We start from the raw sequence: 24,801 nt of genomic DNA on the forward strand, positions 1-24,801 counted from the left end.
GGTAATGTTATTATGACTCAAAGTCTTGAGATAACTTCAAAACTGCAATAAATCAACATATCTTATGGAATGACTCTAGCCTGTAAGGAAGGATCACACTAGTACGTAAACTGTGAGATCTTACCTGTTGGGCTCACCACTATATCCCTGTGCCTTTTACAGGTGCCTGGCCTGTGATCCCCTCTACTCAGCAATGGAGAACTTCCCTCATATTAAATCCCTCTAACCCTTTGAATCTCTCTTGCTTCTTCTGCTACCAACTGGATACAACTCTCTGCTTTGAAAGGGCCCACGTGATTGGAATAGGACCGTTGGAACAATCTCCCTATTTCAAGGTAACTTCCCTAAACTTAATTGCACTGCGAAGTCCCCCCCCCCTTTTTTTTTTCCATGTAAAGCAACATAAGCATGGACATGATATCCCATCATATTCACAGTCCTGGGGAACAGAGAAGGAAATCCTGGGGGTCATATTAGAATTCAGTCCAGCATGCAAGGGAACCATTAAGATCAGAATAAATGCAACAGTGGGGATGCCAAGATCCAGTGTGTTGAACTCTTGAATTTCTCTGAATTTAGGTCAATTAGAGCAAAATGTGGAGATAGGGTGGATGTGACCACACCAAATCACCAATCCTGACCCATTCTGAGCCTCTTTCAGCAGGCTCACCAGCAAGGTGGCTTCGGGGAGTAGGGAGAAAGCGGCCCCAGCATTTACACATGTGGAGCTCATAAGAGTCTGACATCCTTTAGGAATGGTACAAGAGGCGTGTGAGTACTCTTGACGCTGAGAATTTTGCTGGTGGAAGGGAGGTGTATGATAATGATGAGAAAGTCTATGTCATCTCTGCCTTTCTCTGAAACTTGTACCTGTTCATGGAAAAATGTTTTTGCCCAAAGGCCTCTTCATCTGTTCCCGGTTGTCATTTTAGTGTAAGGAAATAGGCAGGGGACTCTTGCCTTCAGAGTGACTTTGTAACAGCCCTCACCTAACAATCGGCTCCAGAACTAGATATCCCGACACTGAGGAATGATAATTTACGAGGCCATTGCTATTTTTATTTCTTTATGTGGCAGAAAAGAAAACTCCGATTTTTTAGAATAAATTCCCTCCATCTAGGCAGAGAACTTTTGCCAAAGGCAACAACTAAAAATGAAATCTTCTTTTCATGCCTGTATTCCTAGGCTTCCTCACTTAATCAGGAGATTCTACAGGGACAGTGAAATAGACCACGAGCCTAGAATGTTTCAGAATCATTGAATTCCCTGGCTAGTACAGAAACTGTATTGTATTGAGTGCCTAGCTCACCGATTTGTAATATATGGCTTTAAAAAGCAGTTTGAATGAGACAATTTAATATTCTTGACAGTATTAAATGTCAGCATCAAGCGTTGGGCAGAATTCAGATTTCCTTCCCCCCACCTTCAAAACATGCTTTTTTTGTTTTCAGAGAAGAGTTAAGCTCTGTATTTTCACTCATAATCAACTGGAATAGATTTGGCTAGTCAGTTCCTCAGAATAATTGCTAGGCTCTTTAAACAAGCAGCCTCCCCAATTAACCTGGAGGGGATGGATGTCAGACGAAAGGCCTGGTTCTCTGGGCAGACAGCAAGTTAATGGAGATAGTTCTTCATATGCTCTATTTGCATATCTGACAGTGACAATATATATTGCTTTTCTTGGCCCTATTATTTAATTTCCACCAGTGAACTAATGGGAATAAAAAACCTTCTTTTTATTATTCAAGACTATGTTGATAAGAAACCATCAGCAATACCTATGTTGAGGTAACGATTTTGGTTTACAAACCCACTATTTTATTTTATTTTATTTTATTTTATTTTATTTTATTTTATTTTATTTATTTATTTTTTTTTGTGGTATGCGGGCCTCCCTCTGTTGTGGCCTCTCCCGTTGCGGAGCACAGGCTCCGGACGCGCAGGCTCAGCGGCCATGGCTCATGGGCCCAGCCGCTCCGCGGCATGTGGGATCCTCCCAGACCGGGGCGCGAACCCGGTTCCCCTGCATCGGCAGGCGGACGGGCAACCACTGCGCCACCAGGGAAGCCCCAAACCCACTATTTTAATAGTTCATCTTCATGACAACACTGCAGGGCAATATTTTGGGAAGGTGTTCTGGCACAAATTCCTTCATGAGGCCCTGGTTTTCCCAAGCAAATGCTATTTTGTAATGAACTTTTAGTCACCAAACTGTCCCATAAAGTATGTGAAGTTTATGGGCCTTAAATACAAAGCTGAGTGCCTTTTAGGTACTAATACCAAATTTGAAATGAATGGGTGCTACAGGTTTTAACACTGTGTTTCATTAGTTTTGCTTTTAATAGATTGGAGAGCTATGCTGTCGCTGCCAGCCCATCTTTGGCTTGCTTGGTTACCCTCATTGTGATGCTACTCCAGGTGCTGGGACTATACCCAGGGAAGGGTTGATGGTTGATGGGTATCCCTCTCAGCATCAGGACATGCCCCCAAACTGTATCACTGCTATTGTGTCTGCCAAGATGGATGGAAGTTCTCTTTCTTTTCTGATAGGTTGAGAAGAGACATGGCTGTGTTGAGGATATAGGGCACTTCACTCACTGCATTAGTTTCCTAGGGCTGCCAATACAAAGTGCTGGGAGGCTCAAAACAACAGAAATAGCTAAAAGACTGATATCAAGGTGTCATCAGGGCCATGCTCGCTTGAGAGTCTGGGTAGAATTCAGTCCTTGCTTCTTCCTAGTGTCTGGTTGTGGCTGTCAATCCTTGGTGCTCCCAGGCTTGCAGCTGCAACATTCCAGTCTCTGCTTCCGTCATCACATGGTTTTCTCCTTCCATGTCAATGTCTTGATAGGACATTCTCCTCTCTGTGCATGTCTGTGTCCAAATTTCTCTCTTCTTATAAGGACACCAGTCATATTGGGTTATGGCCCACCCGACTGACCTCATCGTAACTTGATTAAATCAAATGCCCCATTTTCAAATTAGGTCACATTCACAGGTACTGGAAGTTAGGACTTCAACATATCTTTTGGGGGAACACAATTCAACCCATAACATTCACTCTTTTCCCACTTTAATGTAAAATGAGTTGAGCCAGAATGGTGAGAAAATGTAACACAAACCCTCTCTCTAAATAGAGAGCCTCCACTTTCTTCCCCATAGCATCTCTGGAAGACAGGAGCAAGACAAAGTTGCTTGCTTTTATTTTTTCTTTTTTAATTAAGAGGAAAAAGAACTTCTTTCAATTCTACTTTTGCAATGAGAAAATTAGTCTTTCGGGGATTCATATGAGTGCTCCCATTTTATAGATGAGAAAACTAAGACTCAGACAACTTTAAATATGTTGGTTATGCCTATGTTTAGCCATGGTGTTTCTATTTAGTTTATTTAAGTAGTTAGCTAGTAGCCATGTGACTTCCTTGAGTTCATATACCTAGGAGAGAGAAGAATGCAGGTCTCTGGACTTCTCATCTGGTGGTTTGGGCCTACACATTGTTACTTCTGACCCTGTAATAGGAATATATTTCTGAGGCTAAAATCTCTGTTATACCCTTCTCCTCTGAGTTGACTTCTTCAACCTGTCATGGAGTTCTTTCTTTCTGAAAAGCCCTACTTTATGGTAAAATAAATACTCACAATTTGACATCTGTCATTGTTTGTCATCTTTTATCTTCATAATCACCTAGGGGGCTTGATGGAGCAGATTCCCAGCTCCTTCCTACCCATTGGAAAATCTAGGCATGTGGTTGGGACCCAAGTCTTTGATTTTTAGGAAGCTTCTCAGCTGTTTTTCTGTGTGTGTTTGTTTTTACCACAGGAGAAAGTATTTTATTTTTTTTAACATGATCAAGAATTTAATGAGTTTGAATTTATTATTTATTTATTTATTTCAAATAATTACTTTATTTTTTCCCATATATACAATGGAATATTACTCAGCCATAAAAAAGAATGAAACAATGCCATTTGTAGCAACATGGTTGGACCTGGGGATTATCATGATAAGTAAATCAGGCAGAGAGAGACAAATATCATATGATATCAATTATATGTGGAATCTAAAAAAAAAAAAAAAATAGGGACTTCCCTGGTGGCGCAGTAGTTAAGAATCCGCCTGCCAATGCAGGGGACTCGGGTTCAAGCCCTGGTCCGGGAAGATCCCACATGCAGCAGAGCAACTAGGCCTGTGTGCCACAACTGCTGAGCCCACTCTCTAGAGCCCGCATGCCACAACTACTGAAGCCCACATGTATACACTGCTATATTTAAAATAACCAACAAGGACCAACTGTATAGCACAGGGAAATCTGCTCAATATTCTGTAATAACCTAAATGGGAAAAGAATTTGAAAAAGAATAGAAAAAAATTAAAAACAAACAAAAAAACCAAAATAATTGTTTCAGGTGTTTTAAAATATAATTTATATATATATATTTTGTTGGAGTATAGTTGCTTTACAATGTTGTGTTAGTTTCTGCTGTACAGCAAAATGAATCAGCCATACATGTACGTATATCCCCTCTTCCTTGGATTTCCTTCCCATTTAGGTCACCACAGAGCATTGAGTAGAGTTCCCTGTGCTATACATTCGGTCAGGTGTTTTTGATGGCAACAGGATTTAGGAACCACTGGACCAGTTGCCTATACCATATCCTCCATCTCTAAGCATTTATAATGTCCTCTCTTTGGATCCTGCTTCTGTTCCCTGGCTAAGGTATAAAGTACTCTAATTTCCAGTGACCACCAGGAAAATGGCAAGCTCCTTCTGGCTCCACAGCCCTGTAAAAATCCTGGTTTAAGCACATCATAGGCACCAGATTAACATAGCCTTGGCTCCCTTCTAACTTCTCCAAATACCACAATTTTCTTCTTTTTTCATATGACTTCTTTAGTTTTGAATTTTCCTGGGACTCATCTTGTTCTACAATATTTAAAAATCAATACACACAAATGAACACATACACACTCCAGACAGAAGCTTTTTGTCCTCATTGAGACTTTCTGAAGGAGCAGGAGGCTTTTCCTTCCAGAGATAGACCGTACATAGCAGCTTTCCCACCAAGAACCAGAATTCAGACACACTATTATCTATGCAGGAAAATGAGATTTTTACAATGCTTCTTTGGAAGTGTTTAGTCAAGAATGACATGAGAGTTGCAGTAACCAAGATGGCTTTTTTTTCTCTCTGTAGAAGGTCTTTGGAATTTTTAGGCAAACGAAATGACGTTTTAAGGCTTAGTCATTTCAGTTGTATACATCTGGATGTTTGGATGTTTCCATGCATAATGCCTACTCATTGCCTTGCTTATAGTAAGTGCTTAATAAATATTTGTGAATATAAGATCCAGTATCTAAACAGTTCATTGATAGAAATCCAACTTGTTCCTTGAAAGTCAAACACAGGACTTTGGCTTATTGGCAATCAGCACTTTTTCAAACAGTATCTTAGGTCAGAGAGTTTAATGAGATCTTTACAGGCATTAAAATGCCTTCTACTGATAAGCCTCACTGTACCTACCACACCTTCCCTCTGACCTCAACTACACTCTATTTGAAAGGTGGGGGAAAGTAGGGAGTGATTAATGTTATGATACTTAGTCAACATCTTACCAATAAGTAGTCAATTCATATCAATTCATAAGTCTTCATTAAGTTTCCATTCTTTCCTTGCCCTGTCCGACGCAGCGTGAGAGATAAAGTAAAATAACTGGACCCTTCCTTGACAGAATTTACAATGTAGACGGATATCTTTATAATTAAGGAGTTTATGAGTTCTATGCTTTTTCCTTCTCCTTTCCTGTTTACTCTCTTTCCCATGTGTTTCTCTCATTAGTTTCCCTCCCTGTTCCCCATGACTCATCACTTCAGGCTTGCCCAGCAGTATGGCCAGTTTTCACTGAGCTGAAAGACAGTGTGGAGTAGTAGAGAAGATTTTTTCTTTTGGCCACGCCCCACGGCATGTGGGATATTGACCAGATCAAACCTGAGCCCCCTGCGTTGGAAGTGCAGAGTCTTAACCACTGGACTGCCAGGGAAGTCCCAAGTAGAGAAGAAGGTTTTGAAGATGAAGAGGACTGGGTTCAAATCCTATTTCTGCCACTTGTTGAATCTGTGACCTTGGGGAGAATCCATCAAACTCTATAAGCCTCAGTTTCCTCATCTTTAAGACTGAGATAACAGTACCCACCTTATGTGTTTTTCAAGGATTATAAATAATTTACACAGTGTATAGAAAGTGTTATGTGCATGGCAGATGTTTAACGATGTTAACTAGAGGTACAACTACTGTGAATGTTAAATGCTAGCTAAAGAAGCAACTCGTAGAAAATGGCTCAAATGCCAGGAAATTTTTTTTTTTTTTTTTTTCCGTACGCAGGCCTCTCACTGTTGTGGCCTCTCCCGTTGCGGAGCACAGGCTCCGGACGCGCAGGCTCAGTGGCCATGGCTCACGGGCCCAGCCGCTCCGGGGCATGTGGGATCTTCCCGGACCGGGGCACGAACCCGTGTCCCCTGAACCCGTGTCCCCTGCATCGGCAGGCGGACTCGCAACCACTGCGCCACCAGGGAAGCCCAGGAAATATTTTTGAAATGTCATTAGGGTAATGGAACATTTGTATTTGGTCATAACATTTAGTTTGCTCCTGTCCATACCATTATTTTCATTCACTAATACTATTAGCTATAGTCATTGCTACCTCTCCCTCCCATCCATCATAATTATTCTCAAAAGGAGAATGATAAGAAATAACGGGAATCTGCTCAGAGAAGACACCTGTCAGGTCTCCCTTAATAGTCCAGAAAGTTAGTAAGTTAGATTTTATTTATTCAGTCAACAAATATTTACTGAGTCCAACTTCAAGACTAAACATGAAAGACAGCAGGACATGGAGGAACTAGAAGGCTTTTGTTATGGCTGAGTTGGGGGCAGAAGATGATGAGAAATAAGGCTGAGGATTTAGACAGGGGCTGGATCATCTGGGGAATTCCAGGTCATGCTCTAAATTTAGACTTTATGCTAGAAGCAAAACATGACATGAAAGGGCTTTAGTAAGGGAGAAGATTTGCATTTAAAAAAAAATAATGATTATTTTGGCTTTAGGTGGAAAACGGATTTGAGGAGGCAAGAGTGAGAACGGGGGTAATAGTTGGGGAGCTGTTACTGCAATCCAGCAACAGCTGATAGTTGCTTTATCCAAGGGGGACGGAGATGGAGAGAATGAGAGGAGATTAGAGCTCTTTGGGAAGTACAAGTTCATAATCCCCGGGATTTGCTGAGACCAAAAATGTTTTTTGGATTTAAGAAGTTTTTGGATATTTCTTGAAAGGTAATATGATGTATACAAAATATACTACATAGTACACTCAGGGAGGTCTGGACACTAATCAAGACATCAATATCTCCACAGTAAATCATACAAATATTCACAATAAATGAGATGAATTAATAACTCTCCATCAAGTTAATAACTCTCCATCAAGTCAGAGCAGGTTTTGCTGCCAAGTAAGTTATGGAAAAATCTGTGTTTTTAGAGTCTTTTGTTTTGAAATGTGGGTAATTGGTGATTTTGTATAAAGTGGATGGAATAAGCAAAAGGGTGAATTAAGGTAACTACTTGGGAACAAGGTGGATGGTGGCATCATTCAGATAGAGAGGGGGCAAAGCAGGAAGTATACATTTGTGGCCATGAGGCTGGGCTCAGTTTGGGGTATGAACAAGCAGTATCTGTGGGTATTTAGGAGGATAGCAATTAGTAGCATTTCAAGAAGAGGAAATGGTTATCAATGTGAAAAGTTAGAGAGAGAACACAAAAAATGAGTACTTATGTGTCTCTTGGATTTAACAACCAAAGGGCTGTTGATGACCTTTGAAAAAACAGTGGTGTGGCAGAAGAAAGAAACCTAAATGTAATGGATTGCAAAATATAAGGAAGGTAAGAAAACAGAATGAGCAAATGCAAATACATTTTTAAGTTTACTGGATATTTATTTGTCTTGCTGATTAAAATGGGATCCATCTTGTGTGTCAATGGGCATTAGAATTGGTAACTACTTATAAAGAGTATGAAAAGATAAATAAGCCATATTTTTAAATAAGCCTTTAAGAATATGGCGCAAAAAACAAGCCAAGAAAAAAATGTTATACCACACAATTAAGTCTTTCAAGAGAAGCATTTTTTGTTTTTGTTTTGTTTTGTTTCCTTTTAAACAGGAGTTCCATCTGAATTCCTGTGGACTTTTCAGAATACACTCAGGCTCTATCCTTGAGAGTTTTGATTAATTCGGTTTCAGGTGGAGCTAGAGATCTACATACTTAATAAATTCCAAGGTGATTCTGATAAGGGGACCTGGATCAGATGTAGGAATATACATTTAGAAAACAGCCATAAAGAGGAAAATTTAAATCATAAAAGAGAGTGAGAACATGGAGAACAGACTGAGGAAAGCTGACAGCAGAACCTATATTTGTCCTGTTTTAGTTAAAAGGGGAACTGCGAGGGGCATATGAGATAAAGACCTTATAAGGCATTGGGAACCATCAAGTGCCATCAAATAGGAGGTGACACGTTTGTTAAGACAAAAGAAGGACTTTGAAAAATATTGAACTATTTAAAAATATCTTTTTGTTGTTTTTGTTCTGATTACAAAAATGTGACAGAAAAGTACAACTAAGAAAACAAAAATCCCTTGTAGTCCTGCATCCTGTGATATCCACTGTTTATTTTTTAATGACTATCCTCCATGTCTTTTGGCAAACACTCTTAAGACCTTTGATGAAAAGAGTAGATATTTATTTAGGTTGATTTTAGTTTTAGGCCAAAAAAGATACTTTCTAAATAAAAGTTTAGGGTGGATTGGTTGTTTTTGACTATTGCATGTGTTGAGATGGCTTTGGAACCTTTCTAGGTGGAGCTATAGCTATTCTGAAAGGTTTTAGTGGAAGGTATAGACCACGGGTTGGCAAACTAGGGCCCTTGGGCCAAATCCATTCCTCTGCTTATTTTGTAAGTTGTGTTGGAATACACAGCCACCCATTTGTTTATGTAATGTCTATAGCTACCTTCCTGAACAGTTAAGTACTTTTGACAGAGACTATCTGGCCCATAAAACCTAAAATATTTATGATATTGCCCTTTACATAAAAGGGTTGCCAATGCCTGGTATAGACCAGTATTTCTCAAATTATGTTCCAAGGCACATTAGTTTCCCATGAAATGTTAATAAACATTCTTGAAAAAGGGCTCTGTGTTCAAATAAATTTGGAAAATGCTGGATTAAACAAAGTTAACCAGGTTTCTTTACAGTTGGGAATCTGGTAACCTATAATATGCTCATTGATGCTCAACAAGATCAGGGTATGTTATATATAGCAGTTCCCCAAATTATTTGGTAATAGACCCCTTTATTTTCCAGGAACATCTATGCTCATCATACAGTTTGGAAAATCTTAAATTAGTCTGTTTTAGAGGCTTTGTCAAGGTCATAAAATGGCATAAATTTAAGGTCATGGTGTTTTAATTCTAGAATACATGTACAGAAAGCCTACTTGGTTCCAGAGGTCAGAAAACCACCCTCTACTAGTCAATCACCAGAGCTATCTTTGGGGCTGAATCTCTGCAAAGGGCATATTAGCCTGAAGCAAAATTCCCAAAAGTGCTATACAGAAATGGAGACAAAAGGTAGATATATAAGGCTTCTGAGGTGGTAACTGGGACAAAGGAAGCATTCAGCTTTCTGTGTTTGGGGTAGTATTTCCAGAACCATACTATGACTCTCATGGGTGTTGGGCACTTTTGTCTTTGCTGGACTCTTTCTCCATTAAAAAGTGCTAAAAATGATATTTTATGACTATGTGGTATAAAGACAAACATAATCCAGACTGGATGTATTCATTTTTTCTTCTGATTTGAAAAGATGTTGAAATTAAAACATTTCATGACCCCTAAAATTATCACGGGCTCTAGACAGTGCCTACTGTGTCCAGTGTGTAAGTCAGCCCTGAGGTATATTATCTCCCTGCCACACTACAACCTTCTTGAAGGTGAGACCACAGCTTATGTACTGTACTCCCCTCCTCCTTAGCTACTTAGAATCTCTTGGTGGAATAGCATCAGCTGAATGAATAAATGGGCAATTAATTTCAAGGTTGTCAAATACCTCATTAGAGGATAAAAGTAATAGCTTCACTAAAAGACCTTTAGCTTTCCTCCAAAGAGCTAATAAAATTAATGCAAATTACTAAAATATATCTAAATATCACCATGTGATGGAAAGGACTCCTGAAGTTGTCTCTTGTTGCTAAGTAGCAGTGTAGCTAGTCATTTCATAACTTTGAGCCTCAATTTCTTAATGAGTAAGAGAAAATATTTATCAAAATGAGGGGGCTCTATACACAGTTCTAATCAGAAGCCAGAACAATAGCTAAAATTTTTGTAACAGTCAGGTCATGAAACACCTAACTCTTGAAAAAAGAGTCCCAGTGGTAAGCTCCCCAGTCCATTTGAAAATTAAACTCTCTCAAAAATGTTAATCATGGAGGATATGGTTACAGACTATATAATATACTTTCAAAGGACAGTGGATGGGCCCTTCCTAAGAGCAAAACAAATCAGAAAGTTCTTAAAATTCAATAAAAATCCTAATAAGCCTACTAACTCAATTTTCTTCCAATATAGGCCTCTCCTTAGAGAATATTCTTACCTGTTTTTTTGTCATATCCCACTTGAAAACTGCAATACCCTGGGCTACCGCGTTTTGTTTTTACCAGGAATTTTGCCCAATTCAACTTGCAATCAGTAGAAAAGAGGTGGCCCGGTTAATATATCACAAAATCAGCAACACCCACACAAGACTGTAAATTAGAAAGATTTAAAAAACAACTCACTAGATGTGTAGACTGCTATCTGTTTGCTATTAAATCAGGGATGAAAAGTACTATTTTATCTGATACTTGTTTCCAAGTGAAAAAGAAAAAAAACCTCACCCCCATGAGAAAGGGAGGTTGAACAAGTCACCTCTAAATTCTAGAAATTTCTTAGCAATGCCAGGAAGTCTGCTGATGAGAGACACTTGGGAGACCTGACTCCCACAAAGGCCCTGTGTATCTTCCTGGCAGAGGGCCATAAGAGGGACTGGCTCAAATGACCTTCCCCACTCTGCATCAGGAGTGCAGTAGGGGTAACCGCTGGCCCTAGAAAGATGGCCTGATGCACTGAGCTGACACCGGTCTGCACAGGCCTGGAGTTCCTGGATGTCTGAGTGCAGGTGCGGGGTTGGGGTGGGGGGCGCAAACTGCGCATGCGTTTATCATACTGCTTTGGCCCCCAGGCTCCCTGGGTCAGTATCCGGGGTCTGGGCCCTGCAGGGATAGGTTGGGCCACAGGTGGGGACTTCTGGGGGACACCTCTGGGCATTCCTCTCCTGAACAGAGTTGCTAGTTTCCCTAAAGCCATATCTCCCAGGATCTCAGATACTGTTCCTTGGCCCACCAGGGATACATGGGATGGAGACACCTAGGAATCACATTAGTCAGACAGGCCCCAAGTCCAATAAGGTCAGCAAGACCATACTGACCATACTGATACACTGACAATAAGGTCAGTAAGACAGTAAAAGAAAAATATAGAAGAAATTTCTATTAGTTTCTCCTATGGTCTAATACATAACTCTGGAAAAGGCCAGGCAGCACACTTCTGAAACATAGAAATGGATATGTGTACTAGGACCTTCATCCAAGAGTAGGCAGAAGAAATAGAAATAACTGAAATTTGTTTAGTTTCTTTCACAAATAACCTTTCTTTGCAGTGAGTACTCCTAAAAAAAGAGAAGAGCTTTGTGGGCTGGCAAAGTCCCTTGCCAATACCCTCATCCCTTCTCTGCCATTTCCCTCTATCCTGGATAAAGGAAGAAGGCAGATTTATCAGTGGAAAACAAATATAACTATGGAGATCATTTTATCCTCTGTCCCCCCAAAATCATTTCCTAGAGCCACCCTCTCTGGGATGGAGATCATATGTTTTAGATATTTGAGGAAAGTATGGATTTTACATATTTTATTCCACTGTCAGGCATGCCTTCTGGTTGTCGGTTAGGGAAAGAAGATCCATTTACCTTGGAACATCTCTAAGCACCTAGGGCATCTCTGGGTGCTAACAAGCCTTGGCCAGGGAAGACTTGGGAAGAGTGTAGCATTTACCAGCGGTCTAGGACACTTTAAGGAGAAACTTCTCATATATATGATTCTAAACTGCATATTCCTGAACAGATTTGCTTTTCAGTTATCAATGGACTCTGTTGACTTGGTTCATTTCATGAAGGCTCAAGGTGATTTTGTTTTGAAGTGCTCAAGGAGAGCTTCAGTGAAATACATTCTTGATGTCTAAAACAACACCGAATAAGAGCTGCTGTCCTAAATGAATCCTTTACCCTGTAATCAAGATTATCTGGGATTTTCTTCCCTCTCTTGAGGCAACAGCTAGTATTTTGTCATGGAAAAAAAATGAGAACAATTAGAATGTTTTCTAGATTAGATACCAGGTGTCGGAGTACAGAAGATCTCTGTTCTGGCAGACTGATTTTTTTCCAAAGCCAAGTACAGTCCAAAGTTTCGGGTTTACAATCCCTGCCTTCCCAGGTGCCAGGCTGCTTTCCCTGAAAGCTCCCATCCTTAGAACCTGAAGCAAACACCATTTCATTACAGCCACAGCATATGGGCAAAGCTCCATTGCAAAGGTCAGACTATAGTGACACAGGAAGAACCAACTTCTAGGAAGGTATAAAGTCCTAAGGCCATATTTGAATGGTTCTCAAACTGATATTCTGAAGGGAAACTTTCATTTACTTCTGTTTCTTCTCCTGAATTTGATTATCCAGGAGGTTAGGGGCCCTGACCTCAAATTGAAACCCAGCCTGATGGCTTTGGTAACTCCAGAGTAAGTCAGGTACAGGAGATGTAGCTGGCCTGTGAGGTATCTGGAGGAGGCATCACGATTGGGCCATTACTTTGTGGCCCAGTTCTGATGACCTGGTGTATTTTCAGAAGAATGTTGAACATAGGATGGATCATGGTGATATTAATTCACTGGACACCAGAGGTGTGAAATATTTAAAAAGCTGATTAAATGTTAAGATCTGAAAATAGAAATTATAGGTGACAAAACAAGAGAAAGAAACCTCAAAATAAGACAATTTCAAAAAGAAGATGATAAATATCCTCTTGCACTTTAAAGAAAGATGATGTATTCAGGATGAGATGTCAATGCATATTAATGTGTTTGATGTGATGTAGGACATGATGTCCAGAGTAAGGGGATTTGGGGCCTATGGATCTCTTAGTGTGACCCTGAGCCTGGAGAATATTGAGGGTAGGCAATAGATGTTTCTTGGATTTAAATAAACACTTTTTTTTTCCTGCTTAAAAGTTTATTGTTTCTGGTTTTGCCTCCTAGCAAGAGATGCTGGTAATACTAGATAAAAGACAGAAAACTTCAATTTCATGTGATAGCAACTTAACAGTGCCTTCAAATTTCCACCATTGTTAGTCTGGGTATGACAATTCCAGCTGAACCTGCCTCTTTTATTAAAAGGATTGGCCTGTGTGACTTCAAGAGGAATTTTGGCAAGACAAAAGTAGTGATTCTAATCCTGGTAGCAGTTTCTGAGCTGTCAACAATCCTTTGTGTGGGTTCTCCCCTTCCCCCTTTTAAAACTTGCAATTAACCCTGGTTAAGGAGTCTTTTTATTGAAATTTACTTGAGGGACTCATAATTTAAATGTACATTGGGAAACAACAGAGACAGACACTAGGAGTTTTGCCAGGCACCTGGGAACAGCTCTATATTGTCACAGAACCTTCAAGTTCGAAGGGACTTTAGAAATCTTCCTGCTCAGCCCCCACACCCTACAGATGAAGGAAGGCAGGCTTAGATGAGAAATGACTTACTCATGGTCTTGGAGGTAATTTGAAGCAGAGGAGGGATTAGCAAGGAGGCTTCCCACTTTGTCTCTTACTCCATGCTGCCTGAGAGTGGAAGGAAAAATAAAGTCCACTTTGGTATGGAAATGTTTTCTACTAAGATTAGAGGAGAACGAATCACTGGGATTTTTTTTTTTTTTTTTTTTTAGCAGAGGAGGGATTAGCAAGGAGGCTTCCCACTTTGTCTCTTACTCCATGCTGCCTGAGAGTGGAAGGAAAAATAAAGTCCACTTTGGTATGGAAATGTTTTCTACTAAGATTAGAGGAGAACGAATCACTGGGATTTTTTTTTTTTTTTTTTTTTTTTTTTTTGAAACAGTGATTCAGAGCAAACTGCAAAGAGTATGCAAGATACAGGGAAACAACAGAATTCTGGGGCCGACTGTTTATATCGTGGCTGTTTACCATGTATGTATATGCACGGAGCCTTTTGGTTCTGCCTGTTTAATAATTGTACTTGATCTTAAGATCTCCCCGGCCATATTCTGCTAGGTTGTGCACCTTATGATTTGTGAAATCTCCATTTATTAGTGGGGGTGGAATCCTATTGTATCTAGAGAAGGGCTGGTAAGTATTTTGCTAGGGGAATCTGCAGTCATTTATACTCATTGCTAATATGAATAGTGATAGCTGATACCATAATGCAAATTCTAAAAACGAAAAGCATTTTGTAGTATGAAATATTATTGATGATGAATGGATAAAGATAATGAGGTATATATACGTATTGTAGAATGATATATGTATTTAAACAATAGAATGTCATTCAGCCTTAAAAAAGAAGGAAATCCTGCCAAATGCGACAACACGGATGAATCTAGAGGGCATTATGCTAAGTAAAATAAACCAGACACAGAAAGACAAATATTCCACGTTCCCACTTAAATGTGGTATATGTTAAAACAAAACAAAACAAAACAAACTCATGGTAACAGAGACTAGAATTGTGGGTACCAAGGGCTGGGACATGAGGGAAAAGGAGAGAGAAACAAAAAAGAAAGAAAGAAAGTAGAATGGTGGTTGCTAGAGGCTGGGGAGAGGGGGTCATGGGGAATTATTGTTTAATGGGTACTGAGTTTCAGTTTTGTTAAAAGGAAAGTATTCTGGAGATGGATGGTAGAAATGGTTGTACAACAATATGAATATACATAATACAACTGAACTGTATACTTAAAAATGACTGATAGTTTTATGTTATGTGTATTTCAACACAATAAAAAAGAAATATTATCATATGCAGTTCCCCTATATTTAACTTTTTATTTCAACTTTGTAATAGCAAAACCCAAGAGCTGGTAAACCCTTAAAACTCTTCTCTTGAGGATAAAATAGTAATGGAGTAAACTTTAATTTTAGGAATCTCTGTGAAGGATTTTAATACGTGGCTTTCAGCTCACCCGTCTTGAGGCCATTTCACTGTGCAGAAAGTTTGTAATCTAGTGCTTTATGGGCTGTTTTGTTACAGTGTTTCTGCAATTGTCCCATTAAGTGTTAAATTGATTTGGATGCCTCAGTTCTGCCTTTTCCTAAAGCATATCTTTAGATTTCAATGATGGAAAGCCCAGAAGTTCTCTGCAGGGACATCCTCTTGCTTTCAAACCCTACCTGCTGTTTAGGCGAGGAAAATACAATTCAACCGAGGGAGATGTTACTCAGGGCTAACAGCCTGCTTTTCAGAGATGTTCTTCCCAAGATATTGGCAGAATGCCTGCAAACTCCTGAGCAAAGCTTGGGGAGATGGATTTCATAAGAGGCAGAGTGTTTTCTTAAAAAAAGCTCTACAGCAAACCCAAATTATCTTTTACAGACTGGGAGATAACAGTTTAACTAAGATAAAAAGCTATAAATGGTTATTTATCTACAATGCTATTACTTTTGTACCAGGACATGATTTTCCACTAAGCACAAACCTGTTCCAGAGAACTTTCTGATTTCTTTCCATTGAATGAAAGTGCAGGGCTGTTTTTGCCAATGTAACCGTGCTTCCTTTGCAACAAATGAGAGAACAAAAGCCCCAGTTTTTTATACTCTTGTCCCTATGTAATTTGCTTTTGTGGAACAATGGATGACACTGTTGTCCTCTTCTTTGTGTCTTTAAAAGTCACACTTTTTCTAGTTTGCTAAAAACTATCTAAATTTTAATTTACCTCATAAACTCAACTGAAATAATAAAATTACTGTTTTTCTGTTCTTGAGGGATTTAGGATTCTTGTAATAAGCAGTTACTGCCTCTGTGACCTACAATTTCTTCATTCAAAAAATGGAAATAACAATAATATGACTTCAAAGGGTTATTGAGAGTTTTAAATAAAATAATATGTGCTTGACATAGTATATATTAGTTTCCCATCTCTATAAATGAAAAACAATGGATTTCAGTTGAAATCCATGTTGGCTTAAGTTTAGCCCTTGATTGTGCATTTATGAAAGTCTCGTGGATACAGATGTTCAATATCTTTCTCCCTGTACATGCCCACTACCGAGCAGGTCTATGTTTTTAGTCCTGTTCTGTATGTCATTTACAATTATCATCATCAAACACACTTTCAAAATTCCTTTTCACTCCCCATGCAGTGGGAACTAAGCTAAAAACTTCAAGAAGTTCGTTTATGAAGCAATAAAAGAATGTCAGTCTTCAAATAAAATAAAGTGGTAAAATCAAGAGACATTTATTTAAACCGTTTACAGCCATGCAAATAAAGATTAAAATAATTTGATAGAACACCTATATTGAAGCAATAAAACCTTTAAGCTGCCATCTGCACCCCAGACCCCACCTAGAAGTAATTTGGAATAAAGTGAATCAAATTTACCTGTTGACTCATAATCTGGGCAAGAGACTTTCAGTCTTTCCTTTCCTGTAGTTTGCTGATTTCCCTAGAACACTTACTGCCCTTCAGAGTAAGCAGGCTCCTATGGTAACCAGTCAACTAAATGGACCCCATTGCCAGGAAAGGTACATGAAACAAAACCAAAACAAGGCAGACAGGAAGACAGGGGTTTCCCCAGTGGTTGAATTGAAAGATGTCAGGGGAAACACAAAAATAAGATTATGAAACAGCTCAGTGCAATGTTTTAATATTGATAGTAACAATGATAGTAATAAAATATGTATTAATATGCGGTAGAGGCTGCAACCTTTTTTTCCCCGTTAGTACTTTGCTTTTGAACATGTAAACACTGGTTTCTATGACACTGTCCAATAACTAGCATCTATTGAGAACCAACTATTTTCCAGGAATTTTACATTGAAAAAATTATTATAACCACCTTCAAGGTAAATATTGTCATGCTGGTTTTACAGATTCTTTCAAACTCAGTAATTATCAGCTATCCCAGATGACTCTCCACTTAGGTCCCTCAACCACATGATCCAATAAAATCCCCTTTTTATAGCTCTTAATACGTTTGTAATTATGCAATTAATGATCATGATACTTAAAGTTTAAAGTTCATACCCCACTGGCTTGTAGAGGGGGACAGTGACCATGCCTCGTTCCCTGGCTTTAGGTTCCCTAGGGCCTAGTGTGATACCTGGCACACAGTGATGCTCAGTGGACAACCATGGAATGACTGACATGAGAAGACCAAGGCTTAGAGAAGTGGCTCAATTGTACACAACTACTGAAACCACAGCCAGAGGCCTTTCCACTAAGTACTCTGCCTGGGATGTTCTTCTTGCCCCAAGAACTTAGAACTTGCCAGAAGAGTACATAGATGTTCTCTACTATTAAGTATTAATCACATTTCAGTAATCTAAAAGGAGGGAATAATACCTTTTCTCCATTTTAAGACAGTATCTTGCCACATGTACCATAGTAATAAATAGGTTGATGATAATAACAGTAATGAATTACAAACACATGAGAGGGCTTCACTCCTAACTTCCAGTTGCATACTCTTCAGACAAAGATTTCTGCAAACTTTTCCTCACCATATTTGACTGATTAAAAAAAAAAAAAAGAGGTTTTCCAGTCAACTTCTATCATAATTGGATATCTGTCAACTATTTTTTTTTTCATTAGACAACAAGCATTTTGAGGGCAGCGACTTTATTGTCTTTTCTCTATATTCCCAGCATAGATTCTGGTGCTTACATAGCAGCAACTCAATAAATACTTGTTAAATGAGTGAATTATGTTGCCAACATTCTTATGACTATGTGTGTTGGTTATAATCGCTTTTCTCTTCTATCTATATCTGTCAGAAAATCCAAGTTATGCTGTGATAACAACCCTCAAATTTCAAGTGATTTCTCATTCACAGTGTCAGGGAGAGCTTTGCTTATCATGTCACATAGGGACTAAAGCTAAAGGAAACTCCACCGTCTATGACACTGTCATTTAATCACCAAGTTTCAGGGGTTACCACAGTAGGAGATGAGAAAGAGCTGGTGAGTCAAACATAAGCCATACAAAGCCTAATTCAGAGTGTAATTCACATTCCTTTGGCCGGAACTATCACATGGCCATATTTATCTTCGGGGGGGCATGGAAATGACTAACGAAAAATAGAGAAGAATTTGACATTGGTGAACATTAATAACTCCCATCACACAACCACATGCTATGGCCTCAGGCTTTGTGAAAGAAGGGAAGAAGATAGCAGATAAGAGGTCAAAGGAAAGAGAACAGAATGTCCAGAAAAGAAAAAAGATGGATGGATGGTAAAGAAGAGACAGAAAAATCTCAGCTGCAGGGCTATTCTGGCAAGGTCAGTTCCTGTTCTGAAGTAGAATTTAAGCCCTCAAAAAAACCCAAAGCCTTATCTTCTCACTCATCCACATGACTCATTAGCAAGTTGAATGGTTTTTTTTTTTAAATGCACATTTTTAATTTATTTAATTTATTTATATTTTTGGCTGCGTTGGGTCTTTGTTGCGTGGGCTTCCTCTAGTTGCGGCGATAGGGGGCTGCTCTTCACTGCGGTGCGTGAGCTTCTCATTGTGGTGGCTTCTCTTGTTGTGGAGCATGGGCTCTAAGGAGTGCAGGCCTCAGTAGTTGTGGCAGGCGGGCTCAGTAGTTGTGGCTCATGGGCTTAGTTGCTCTGCGGCATGTGGGATCTTCCCTGACCAGGGCTCGAACCCATGTCCCCTGCATTGGCAGGCGGATTCTTAACCACTGCGCCACCAGGGAAGCCCAAGTTGATTGTTCTTATACCATTACGGATCATGTTTCATTGGGAAAGATAATCACTAAGGTTTCCTGGATTATCTCTCATGCACAAAGCATAGAAGTATAAAGATGTTTGCCTTCAACTTAAGGGAAGTGTGACAAATAGAAAATAAGAAACAGAGCTGTCTCTGACACTGAAATAAATTATTATTCTCTTCCTCATCTTTCTCTGTCACTATTTAAAGTTTCTTACTATTTTCCTTCCCTGCTGGGGTAAACACCACAAAGGAAAGAATTATGGGTGTCTTATTTATGGTTGCATTCCCACAGTCTACAAACACAAGGCACATAGTTAGTGCTCAATAAATAGTTGTTCATTGATGGTTTGAAAGGGACAACTTAGGGGGGCAAATGACAACATTTAAACTAAAGGTTAATTTCCTGAACTGGGCCCTTTGAAAAATTACAGAAATACTGAAGTTGCCATTCATCTGATTAGTTGTGTTGTAGGCAAGTTAAGTAGGAAAGTTGTTTTTAATCTTTGGGTTGGTCGTTGGCAAGATCTGCTCAGTCATTTTTTTCCAGCTGGTAGTTTGGAAGTCCCAGCAGGATAGCTTATGGCTGGCAGTCAATTAGTTGTGAATTTATTTTTAATCTTTAGCAAATGTCCCTTGTGAACAAGCACAGGATGCATCATAATTACCATCAACTATTATCTCTTCAACTCCCCTGTGTGCCTGGCAAAGAAAGTACTGTGCAAAACAGAGACAAAAATATAGTACTAGTCTAAAGAAGCTGACAGAGCAAATAAAGATCATTAATTTTTTGCTATATTAAAAATAATTATTTTGTGCAGGGCAGTGATTTTCATATTCTCTGATAAAATGCTTCATGGAGGGCTAGAGTTTTCAAGAAGATTATAAAAGAAAGAGGAATGATGATAGAGCATACAAATGACAAAAGGGGTTCTTTGATAACTGTACAAATTGAATAATGAGTAAATAATCTGATTACCAGGTTGGTGATGATAGTTTGTTGAGGAGAAGATGAGAGGAACATTTTTGGTAACATACTAGTATTTCTGTATGATCATTTAACTGTCTAATTGCTTTAGAATTGATCTCAAAAATGTATTTGATAGTCAATATATAGTTCATTATGCAGCTCTTTGATTAAAAGAATTAGAAAAATAATAGTATCTATGTTTGTTATATACAGAAACCATTTCCTCATTCCCCAATCAGGAACAAACCTCCACCTGGACTGTAAATAAACTTTTGAAAACATACCTCTACCTGATACAAAATAACATCTTGGTGGCATTGACCTCTATCTATGAATAGACATTTTCTAATTTAAAATTTTAGTGAAACTCATTTACTTGAGAGCAAATGGGTATTTGATTTTTAACTAATTTCTAATCTTTGAATAGAGGATTATTTTTGCTTCCTTCAGGGCACTTGTTTGGTTTTTCTTGTGTGTGTGTAGATATCAACTAATTTACTGGTTGGTGAGAATGATAAACTCTGGGTATCATTATGATACCGTATCTGCCTTCATAGTCCAAAAAATATTTCTTGGTTAAAAATATCTGGGAAACATTAATAATTAGTAAAAAGCAAGTGGTTTGAAAATACTCACTAATAAAGGACTATCATCATTTATTTCCTTTTTTTAAAACCCCTTGAAAATAAAAGCTCACTTCTGCTAAGTGCATGGGAAATACCTATACTTTTTTTTCTGCCCCTGAAAATGAATCAAATTGAACCTAACTGTATGTATCCGATGAAGAACTGGCAATCCTGAAGCTGACTCCATGTACAATTTGAAACTCCAGAAAAGCAATGAAGGTAAGAATGAACAGAGTTACCATGTTTAACAGCCCTAGGAAAAGAAAGAGATGAATAAATTGTTTCTCCCAATCTGAGGACATAATAAAGAAATATTTAGACTCACTGGAATATTGTATTTCCATATCTTTTTAAATAAGAAACTTTGAGGTGCACTTTTTTATGTGCAGCTGTGATGAGATTTAATACAGAACACAACATTCTGTTATTTCAGAAATGTGACTAAAAAGAGAAAAAGATCTGTTTAGAATGAAATAAAGAACACAGCCCAAAGCCACACAATGGAAAATGTGCGTGAACGTGAGCACATTTTAACTTTTTCCTTAAAAGTAGACTAGTGATGGCTGGAGAGACAGCTTCTCTGCTCGAGGTGGGTAGTGCCCTTGCTCTGGTATGTGACTCTGAGGTCACCATCTCCAGTTTATAAAGGGAGGATCTTCCCCAAAGCTTACATTTTTCTTCACTCTTAGGCAGACAGTGTAATGCACAGAGGCAGGAGGCTGGGGTGGTAGAAAGACAGAGTTCTGGAATCTGATAGGTCGAGGTTGAATTCCTAACTCTACCGTTTCCTCACCATGTCATCTTGGGTCTGTCCCTTAGGCTCTCTGAGCTCCAATTTCCTTATCTGTAAAATAATATCTTCCTTGTAGGAGTTTTGTGAGAATGAAATGAGACAAAATATGGACTGTTTTTAGTAGAATGACTTGACATTGTGTCTTGGTATGATGTGATCATTTGTGAGTTATATTTCCTCATTTATTCATTCACTTATTTATTAACTCATTTGACAAATATGAACTGAGCCCCTGCTATGTGCAAGGTTCAGTCTACATGGGTACATTAGATAGACATTGTCCCTGTTCTTACTTAGTAGCAGGATTATGGAGGCCAATGACATATAGCTAAACAGTAATTACAATACAGCGAGATGCACTAGGTTTCAAGTAACTTGTAAGAAGTATGGTACTGAAGTTTGAGAACAATTTACTTTTTATCTAAATTGGGATGTATTGAAGGTAATACTTATTTTACTTTTACTTTGATTTATTTACAGTCCACTATGCTTTTTTTTTCTCCTCAAAAGAAGGAGAGGCAGAAACACTGTGCAAAAATATATTTCCCCAGGAACACCATACGGTGACCTAGCATATAGTTAGTGTTAAGGGAATAGTGATTATGATGATGAAGATGACGATGATGGTGATGATGATGAAGTGACCTGAAACCATGCTACTGAGAATGCAATTAAGTGTTTTATTGAGACTGAATGTTATAAAAGTTAATTATAGGACAACCCAAATATTCTGTGTTTTTCTGGTCTATAAACTCTAATTACAGAAACACAAAGATTTATGTCCCCTTAAGAATATCATTTTATGTATTATAGAAGAAACTCTGGAAACAGAACCAAAGTTTAGTAAAGGTATCCTTTTTAAAGAGATCATTCTGATAAACAGTTTATAAAGATGAATACATGTTTTGGGGACCTCAGGAAGGAATTTCTGGGCTCTCAGCATACCTGTCTGAGAGGGGCAGGCCAGGTGATACTGTTGGACTTCCTGTCTGCAGCTCTATATTGGGGCATTTGGTACATCACTGACCTCCAGATCATGGCAAACAAGCAGCAGAGATGCCATGAGGCTTACTAAGAGCACCCATCTGGCCTGGCATGAACACCACCCACTTACCCACAGTAAGGAAGCACTGGACTTAAACTACATGTTAGACCATATGGACCTAACAGACATACAGAAATTCTATCCAACAGCACCAGAATACACATTCTTCTCATATGAACATGGACCATTCTCCAAGATAGATCATGCCACAAAACAAGTATGAATAAATTTAAGAAAATTGAAAATGTGGTCAGCATTTTTTTCTGACCACAATGGCATGAAACTAAAACTCAATTACAAGAAGAAAACTGGAAAATTCACAAACATGTGGAGATTAAACCACATGCTTCTGAGCAATCAATGGATCAAAGAAGAAATCAAAAGAGCAATTTAAAAAAATCTTAAGACAAATGAAAATGGAAATATACTAAAATCTATGAGATACAGCAAAAGCAGTTCTAAGAGGAAAGTTTATAGTGATAACTGCCTACATTAAGAAAAAAGATCACAAATAAACAACCTAAATTTACATCTCAAGAAATTAGAAAAAGAAGAGACAAAGCTAAGCCTATGACAAGCACACAGCTAACATCATACTCAATGGTGAAAAGCTAAAAGCTTTTCCTTTAAGATCAGTAACAAGACAAGGATGGCCACTCTCACCACTTTTATTCAACTCAGTACTAGAAGTCCTAGCCAGAGCAATTAGGCAAGAAAAAGCAATAAAAGACATTCAAATCAGAAAGAAAGAAATAAAACTGTTTCTATTTGCATATGGCATGATATATAAAGAAAACCCCCAGGGCCCCACCAAAAAACTATTAGAACTAATCAATGAATTCAGAATTCAGTGAAGTTGCAGGATTCAAAATCAGTATACAAAAATTAGTTGCATTTATATATACTAACAATGAAAATAAGAAAGAGAAATTAAGAAAACAATCCTATTTACAAAGCATCAAAAAGAAAAAAATACTTAGAAACAAATTTAACCAAGGAGGTGATACATCTGTATATGGAAAACTATAAGACATTGATAAAAGAAACTGAAGAAGATGCAGATGAATGGAAAGATGTACTGTGTTTATGGATTGAGAGAATTAATGTTGCCAAAATGTTCTTAGTATGCAAAGCGGTCTACAGATTCAATGCAACCCCTATAGAAATTTCAATAGCCTTTTTTCACAGAGGTACAATAGAATATTTAATCCTAAAATTTGTATGGAACCACAAAAGACCCTGGTTGGCCAAAGTAATCTTGAGAAAGAAAAACAAAGCTGGAGGTGTCACACTTTTGGATTTTAAACTATATTACAAAGCTACAGTAATCAAAACAGAATGGGATTGGGATAAAAACAGACCCATAGATCAATGGAATAAATAGAGAGCCTCAAAACAAACTCACACATATATGGTCCATTAATTTTTGACAAAAGAGCCAAGAATATATGACTGGGAAAGGATAGTTTTTTCAATAAAGGTGTTAGGAAAACTAAACAGCCTCATGCTAAAGAATAAAGCTGGATTCCTATCTTACAACATACACAATAATCAACTCAAAGTGGATTAAAGACTTGAATGTAAGACCTGAAACCATAAAACTCCTACAAGAAAACGTAAAGTATAAGCTCCTTGACATTGATTTTGACACTGATTTTTTTGAATTTGACACCAAAAACAAAGACAATAAAAGCACAAATAACCAAATGGTACCACATCAAACTGAAAAACTTCTACACAGCAAAGGAAACCATCAAACAAAACAAAAATCAACCTATGGAATGAGAGAAAATATCTGCAAACCACACAGCTGATAAGGGGTTAATATCCAAAATATACAAGGAACTCATACAACTCAATAGCAAACAAAGCAAAACTAAGACAACCCAATTAAAAAATAGGCAAAGGACTTGAACAGACATTTTTCCAAAGAGGACATACAATGGCCAATAGGTACATGAAAAGATGCTCAATGTCACTAATCATCAGGTAAATGCAAATCAAAAATCACAATGAGATATTGCCTCACATCTGTTAGGATGGCCATTGTAAAAAAAGACAAGACATAATAAATGCTGTTGAGGGTGTGGAGAATAGGAACTCCTGTATACTGTTAGTGGTAATGTAATCTGGTACAGCTACTATGGAAAACAGCATGGAGGTTCCTCAAGAAATGAAAAGTAAAACTACCTTAGGATCCAGCAATCTGACTTTGGAGTATATATCCAAAGGAAATGAAATCATT

At 38.3% G+C, this 24,801-nt stretch overlaps 1 long non-coding RNA gene across 1 annotated transcript in view; it reads left to right on the forward strand.

Moving 5' to 3' along the window:
- The window catches only part of LOC102986373 (uncharacterized), a 161,223-nt gene that overhangs the window by 108,902 nt on the left and 27,520 nt on the right, over window positions 1-24,801 (forward strand). Inside the window, exon 2 of the long non-coding RNA XR_448108.2 lies at window positions 163-335. This is a non-coding gene — a long non-coding RNA (uncharacterized lncRNA). The remainder of the gene's footprint in view (window positions 1-162; window positions 336-24,801) is intronic.

Source organism: Physeter macrocephalus, chromosome 6 (assembly GCF_002837175.3).
Source record: "Physeter macrocephalus isolate SW-GA chromosome 6, ASM283717v5, whole genome shotgun sequence".
NCBI classification, from domain to species: domain Eukaryota; kingdom Metazoa; phylum Chordata; class Mammalia; order Artiodactyla; family Physeteridae; genus Physeter; species Physeter macrocephalus.